At 36.4% G+C, this 7,578-nt stretch overlaps 1 long non-coding RNA gene across 1 annotated transcript; it reads right to left on the bottom strand.

Moving 5' to 3' along the window:
- Window positions 1-679: 679 nt before the first annotated feature.
- Window positions 680-7,499, bottom strand: LOC122086099. The gene is made up of 2 exons (XR_006142328.1): window positions 6,618-7,499; window positions 680-6,497 (listed from the first exon to the last, which is right to left on the bottom strand). It is a non-coding gene; the product is annotated as an uncharacterized LOC122086099 (long non-coding RNA).
- Window positions 7,500-7,578: the final 79 nt, after the last annotated feature.

Genomic DNA, 7,578 nt, shown 5'->3' with positions numbered 1-7,578 from the left:
CGTCTCAAATTTTTATTTTTACAAGACCGAAGGTGCTTGGTTTGGTGGAGTACGCATGGCAGCCTACCAACATATAAGGAGAGAAAATTTCTCTCTTAGTGCGAGGAGCTAAGCCAGACTCAGAGAGAGAGAGAGAGAGAGAGAGAGGAGTCCGGCTCAACTCCTAGTGCAAGGAGAGAAATTTCTCTCTCTATAAGCTGATAGGCTGCCACGTTTACTCCACCAAATCATGCACCTTCTATTCCTATCTTTGTTTCTTTATTCAACCGTGAGTCTCAATCCTTTTTTTTTTTTTTTTTTTTTTAAGGACCAAAGGTGCCCGATTTGGTGGAGTACACATGGCACTCTACTAGTATACAAGGAGAGAGAGAGAGAGAGAGAGAGAGAGAGAGAGAGAGAGAGAGATAGTTATCGTAAAGCAATAACTCCTACAAGAGAATGCGCAGTAAGCCCAAGGGGGTAGTAGAGTTGACTTGAGTGTTAGTCTAAATCGACAAGTAACTAGTGTTCAATTCTTCCTACTTGCTTAAGGCTACTCACCTTGAATTTAATGGCTCTCTATTAAATTCTTGAATGACCCAATTTTGCGGTTGAGGAGCCGGCATGGACTCAGGGGAATAGTCAAGCCAAAGGCTTGAATACCCTTGTTAGCAAAAAAAAAAAAAAAAAAAAAAGAATGGGGAAGGAAGCATAGACATAGTGTTTCGATCTTAACCACAAAATCCCTACCAGAATAAGTGGCTGAAGGGAGAATTAGGGTACTATAGGATATTATGAACTTCGTGAAGGAATAATGACAATAAAAATAGAAAAGTCTTTGAAAACATTGACTTGGCCAACTCTATACTCTAAGATTCAATTATTACATACTCCAAAACCAGATGCGACCCAACAATTAAACCAGTAAATGAAATAAAGTGACAATAATACTCTTATACTTTCGATCACCTCTTGCGGAAACTACGCTGTTACCTCTTGTAGAAACTGGAAACAAATATTCCTTTTTGAAGGAGGTCACGACTTTCCTCCTTAGAGAGAGAGAGAGAGAGAGAGAGAGAGGACCTTTTAAACTTAAATGAGAGAATATCCGTATAAGATTTTTACAGGTAAAGGTTCTACGTAAGAAGAGACCCAACCAACCAACCTAAACAGAAAAAGCGTTAATGGGGTAATGGAGCAATGGATGGACCTGGTGGACACGCCATGAATCATTGTACTGTTACCATTCATTCTTCAATTCTTTCTTTGATGAGTGATGACCTCCTGACGTATTCTTCTTCTTCTCTCTCCCTCTCTTCACCAATGACCTCTGTACTGTGCATATTATGTATACGGATCAGGTGGGTCTACTCCAGATCACGCGGCTGTGACTATTCAAGAGCTCTTCACTCATATCAACCACCCTTGCATGTGTGACACGTGTGTCCCCAACTACGTATGGACCACTGATGCATGATGAAGTAAAAGACTTACATAAGGTTGTGGGGGACCAATATGGGACCATGGGTTTTCCCTATTCACATGGGATCTGAATCATCATTTGATTCCAATCTGTACTCTCCTTGGAGCTTTATTACAGACAGGAATTGAAGCTTGAGGGAGACCCTAATTATCCTTAGTTACCGTTGGATTGGAACTTCTTGTTTGTATTCAAATCTTGAGAAGGAAAAAGGATTATCCTCCAACGTTGGATGCCATGGAAGCTACATTGGCTGTTTTGGATTTGCTGTGAAAGCTTAATGGGGAGTATCGAGAGATGTGAGAGGGTACCTTATAGATACACAAATATTATGCTCAGTGAGGCGGTACGATGTAATTATTATTCTACGTATGAATATGTAGAGAGAGAGAGAGAGAGACCATAGCTTAGTGGGGTTCTCTGTTCTCAATTCATGAGGAAAGCAAACCAAAGGACAGTACAATGCTGCACCATGAATCAGTTTGTCCATCGAGATTGGTCTCTTTCTCTCTCTCTAGATCTCTCTTTTGGTTACTTTAGTTTTGTCTATCTTTCTAATTCTTCTACATTATTCTCTTTTCTCAAAATCAATTCAATAATGTTATGATTGATATGGTACCAAACGTTCAATCTGATGGGTTAGTATAAAATGGAATGATGAGACTTACTTAGCACTTTGAATCAAACATCATTAATCCCTATTGTCAGCTTATTTTTCACCTCAAGTAAGTGATTTGAATTACCCTTTGTCTATGGTTGTCCATGGATCAAATGCCAACCTTCATTGCCTGTTAAAAGAAAGTACAAGTAATTGGATGCATGGACAACCATGCACAAAAAAAGGTGATATGGTAGATTACACTATTGGATAGATAGAATACGATCTAGATTATCCACATGTAAAACTTCTTAGTTTAATTCAATCAAATACCCTTCTATGTATTAGTATGCATCCCCATATATATCCATTCATGACTATTGGTATTCTAATAACCACTATTGAATAGCTCTCCTAATTTGTCAATGCTTTGTTTTTCCACTTTGCAAACTTTGTGTTGATCATTGAAACTTAATATGTGAGCAAAGGGACTTTGTAGTCCATTGGCCCACAAAATTTCAGCCTCATCCAACATATCATGTGGTATATAGACATATATGTAGACCAAGAATTTCTTTCTAGTCCCCTAGGCCAAGAACTTCACATTAATTTATCAAAGAAATCTTGTAGACAAAAATTGATGGACCAAGTTTCTCTTCACCCATAGTGAAGAGAGAATATCCTCACGATGACCTAGATAGTACAATAAGGTGGGAATTAACGATGACATAGGAGTAGTCCAATCACTAGTGGAAAGGAGATTCTCTTTCACCATAGGTGCAGGAAAACTTAATCAAAATTAATTACATTATTCACAATATACATTTCAATTTTTTTCCGAAGATTGAAAGTTAGGTAAAATGTTGCCAAAAAAAAAAGGAGAAAATAAATAGTTATGGTTTAAACCTTAATTATCATAGATAACAAAATTTTGTATTTAAACGTGGGGGGCCCAATTCCTATATGCCTATGATAGGAATCCTTTCTATGTGCCCATTGCCACACCACATATTAGATCATGCCCAAATTTTGTGAACTAGTAGATTCCTAGGTTTTCTAGTCAACATGTCAAGTTTCAACTATATTGGAGTTTGTTAAATGGAAAACCAAGACTTTTAAAATCCAAGGGTATGGGAGAGTGCCCGTAATGTTAGAATGCCATAGGAATGCATTAGACACATAAGAATGCATGTCAATACATGAGAGGGTATTTGATTGAATTAGACTTTAAAATTTGTAATATGGATAATCTAGATCACAACCTCTTTATCCAATGGTTAGAATAACCATATCATTAGCCATCAATGTGACCAAAAAAATAGTGGAATTGGGCTCCAACCAAGGAGTGTAGGAACTAATTTTCCCATAAATATGAATTGAAATTTGGGTAATTACCACTAGCATAATAGTTCCAAATACCTATCTTAAACATGGTATGTAAATTCACCCCTCCAATATTTATGGTAGTCATCAAAGGTCACAATTCCTTTTTGTCCAAAAATTATCCATAGAAAATATATTATGCGCAAAACACATTGTTCCAAAAATGGGAAACACTATAACACAAAAGATGTTGAAAGATTTTTTTGTTGATGTAAGAAGGGGTGAAGGGTGTTTCAATGAAATTGATCTACTCTACTAGCACTACAGCACAATGGACAGACTTAGATGCATATTGCACAATAAATAACAAAGAGAGAAGGACATTATTAAGCAAGGTGAAGGCACAATATGCACCTGAGAATGCTAATGCATGCCCACAAGGACCTGGTTCCCTTGCATTTTCCATGAATTTCTAAGACATCCTTTCTTCATTCATATCTATATGGATCAAATTTTCTTGGAATAACCATTTCACTTAAACATAAGTTTCTTGGTCTCTCTGGTAATATCCTGATCCCCTTCTGCATTTCATTAGTAAGAACATCTAGGGGGAAAATTGAGCATTTCCCATTGAACTAATTCAAAGAAGTTAATAAACCAAAACAACATTTTTTTATTTTTTTTTGCTAAGAAACCAAAACAACTAGCAACCACTGTTCTAATAAAGAAGAGCATTGATTAAGGTTTTGTTAGATATTGATAGAAGTGAGTTTGGTTACAATGATTTACTTCTAAAAATTTCATTATATATATTTTTATCTGTTATCCAAGCTTTATAATGGTTGAAGATCAAAAGTTGGTGGAGCAGAAGCAAAGGTCCGGTAAGATGTCAGTGACTGATGACTTTAGTGAACATTATTTTCCACTCTGGATGAAATTCCTATATTCTTTTATTTCCTTTTTTAGCCTCACAAAGCTTCTTATTAATCTCTTAGAAAGTAAAGAAAGATCTTAGAAAATAAAGGAAGCTTCACCCTTTCCATATAGAATCAAATCCACTCTGTCCCCATGCTGCCATGCATGACACCTTGAAATCAGAAAAGAGTCATCTCCCATTCAATTCAGCTGTCAACTCTTTTGTCGGTAACATCCTAACATCACATCCTTTGGGATACTATCAGTCTCTTTGCGTCAAAAATAAAACAATTTGGCACAAACTTCCTCACCAAATCTTATGGGAACAATACACATGTTTTAATGATACTGTGTTTGCAAAAAAAAAAAAGGAAAGAAGCTAATCCATACTGTGTTTGCTAATAAGGTTTTCTCTCCTAATCTTTAAATGGGCTTTCCACTTAATTAGGTTTCTCCAACAGTGAAAATCAAAGGTTACAAAACTTAGTCTAAATAAACTTGTTTTAACCCTATATCATTACTAATATATTCCTATTATCTAGAATATACCCATCAGCTTTGTTGTTTCATTCTTATAGTTGGGAGATTCTGTTATGATTAGTATGAGTGTGACATCTGCCCTCAACTAGTTTAAAGTTAATTGTGGAATAAAACAATGGCTTATCAAGAAAACAATGGAACAATGTAGCTAGTGCTTACCCTAAACCACATCTAACAAGAATAATCTATCACACATTCAAAACTAAAAGACCTAGTTGTTAGTTTCACAGATGTCACCCAAAGGTGACACTTTTCTTAGTGGAAACAACTACCATGACATAGTGCATTTTATTTTTTTTTAGTGGAAACAATTTACAAATGTAGTCCTTTAATAGGGTAATGCTAATGAGATTCCAATATCACATGTATCTTAAAGACAAATGGTTCATACATGCCTGTGGGCATGTATCTATGCTAAGGGATAGCTACAATGTGATTGACCAATAAAAAATTGATACACTCATATATGAAACTAACAAGTTCCTTGTAGAAGACTGATAAGAAATACAGTAATTGAGAAGGATTGAGAGATAGTCATAACAGTTTATGCCTCATTGAGCCAAGAAAGGAAAAAGTATATACCTTAATCCCAAATTTCTATTTCCCCAAGTGGATGTTAACTACATAAGACGCTATATATCTTTCCAGCATACTGAGGAGCTTGACATGGGCGTGAATCACTAAAATCAATCACCCAAAAGAAAGAAAGAAAAAAATGACAGCAGAATTTAGAGACAAGAAAAGAAAACACTCTATTAGGTTTTGATGAAGTATAATAACTGGCTAATTAGATTGATTTCTAATTAAGGCCAAAGAAAAATTCAAGCAAGCCACAGGTCTTCAAAGAAGTACACAGATTTCTCTAAACTTGAATGAATGGATTGTCACTTTCTCAAGAACTAGAGACTCTCTTCATCCTATCATAGTATATCATCCCTAGATATTTAAATTCAAGCCCTTGGAGAAAACATCCCTTAAGCCTCCCACTTAGGCCATGAAATTTGGTACTCTCTTTTTGATACTCTGTGGTGCTTTTTTTTTTTTTTTTTAGGGGGGATAACATGTGGTGCTATTATTGAAGAGCAGAAAAATGGAGTAATTGAATCTGAGAGAGAGAGAGAGAGAGAGAGAGAGAGAGCTTTTCCTACCTAAAGGACCAGTTAGCAAAGATGTCTTTAAGATGGTCCAACCCTACATGATTGAGTGATGGATTGATGGGGCAAGTAAGTGAGTTAAAGAGTAAAAGCAACACAGCCAAGGTGGGGTGGTGACAATGTGAACTGTTCTCAAAACGATTTGCTATTCAAGTTTCTAGGGCATTGGTTTGCCTGTTTCAAAACTCACCACTCTCATTAGACAAAAGACTTGGAAGAATACCCTATATGCGCATCAAAGTAATCAACATAAACATTAAAAATCTCCTTACCAATTCACACAAAACCCTAAATCTTCACAACTCTTACTTTGGTTTCTATCAATAACCAACAGTAAACCATCTGCACACTTCCATACAAACCCAAGACAAACAGGTTTAACCCCCCAAAAATAAAAAGGGCTAATGAAAAAAAAAAGGATCAGTATAAACTCATTTCCCCTTACCTTGAATAAAAAAACCCATCTTTTATAAGTATCCTTGATTGTTGGCAAGCTTCTTTTGTTTCTCTACAAAATGGAAATTGAGAAGTTCAGAGAACCAAGAATCCAATACTCAAGAAACCTTGGGGATGGGGAAGAAAAAAAAAAAAGAGAATAGAAGGATTAAAGAATTAATATTCACTTCACCTGTAGTTGAATCCATAGTTTGAACCCGAAAATGAACTATACAACAAAGATCAACCCAAACGGGCAATCAAGACTAAACCACCTTTTGAAAGGTCCTATTTGTCAGATCTCTTACCCTTGGAAGGTATTCCACTAGCTCTGTCCTTCACATCGCGGTGAATATCCATGAACAGTTAGAGAATGGATTTCGATTTATGACGAAAGATCTTGACATTCATTTGTAGGTCATATAGCCGTTTATTGCTGATGCAGCATCATCAAGATTCTCACTTTCAGAGATCAGACCAGAGATTACATAACCGGCCAAAAGCATTGCATGTGAATCTTGATGATGCTACACCTGCAAACACCGACTGTGTTCAATTAAATCCCACATTCCATGCACGATACTTGGAAGAAATGAAATCAAATAAAGAAAAACAATACGAACACGAGAAACTGATGACGTGGCGTGTTACAAGTGGTTAAAATGTAAAACGAGAGACATAATTCACCGTTTTTGGATTCATAATCCGATAATCGTACTATTTCCGATTAGAATCCGGCAAAAACCAAAACCCATTTGCTCTATCAAATGATCTACCCATTTAGGATTCTGGCGATGGAGTTCTAATCTGATGGGTCACCCAAATCAAGAAAAAAAAGAAACCAAAAAAGATTCATAAAAGAAGAAGAGAAAAGAAGAAAGGGGGAAAGGAGAATGAAAGGAAGAAGAAAGGGACCGGATTACGGCACCGGAAACACAAGTTTCGGGCGAAGATCGGCCACGTAGTCACCCAAATCGCCATGCGTTCTCGAGGGAAAGAGACGAAAAAGAAAGAAAGCAACGACACGGAAAAATCTGATGAGAAAACCCACACAAACACGCTGAGGAGCAGTGAGAATGGTGCAGAGAGTGTTTACTGGAGGTATATATATACACATAGATGACGCTATTTTTGTTGGTTTTTTTTTTTTTAAT

The sequence above is a fragment of the Macadamia integrifolia genome, chromosome 8, assembly GCF_013358625.1.
Source record: "Macadamia integrifolia cultivar HAES 741 chromosome 8, SCU_Mint_v3, whole genome shotgun sequence".
In the NCBI taxonomy this organism is placed as follows: Eukaryota; Viridiplantae; Streptophyta; class Magnoliopsida; order Proteales; family Proteaceae; genus Macadamia; species Macadamia integrifolia.
This window is presented reverse-complemented; position numbering and strand designations above follow the sequence as displayed.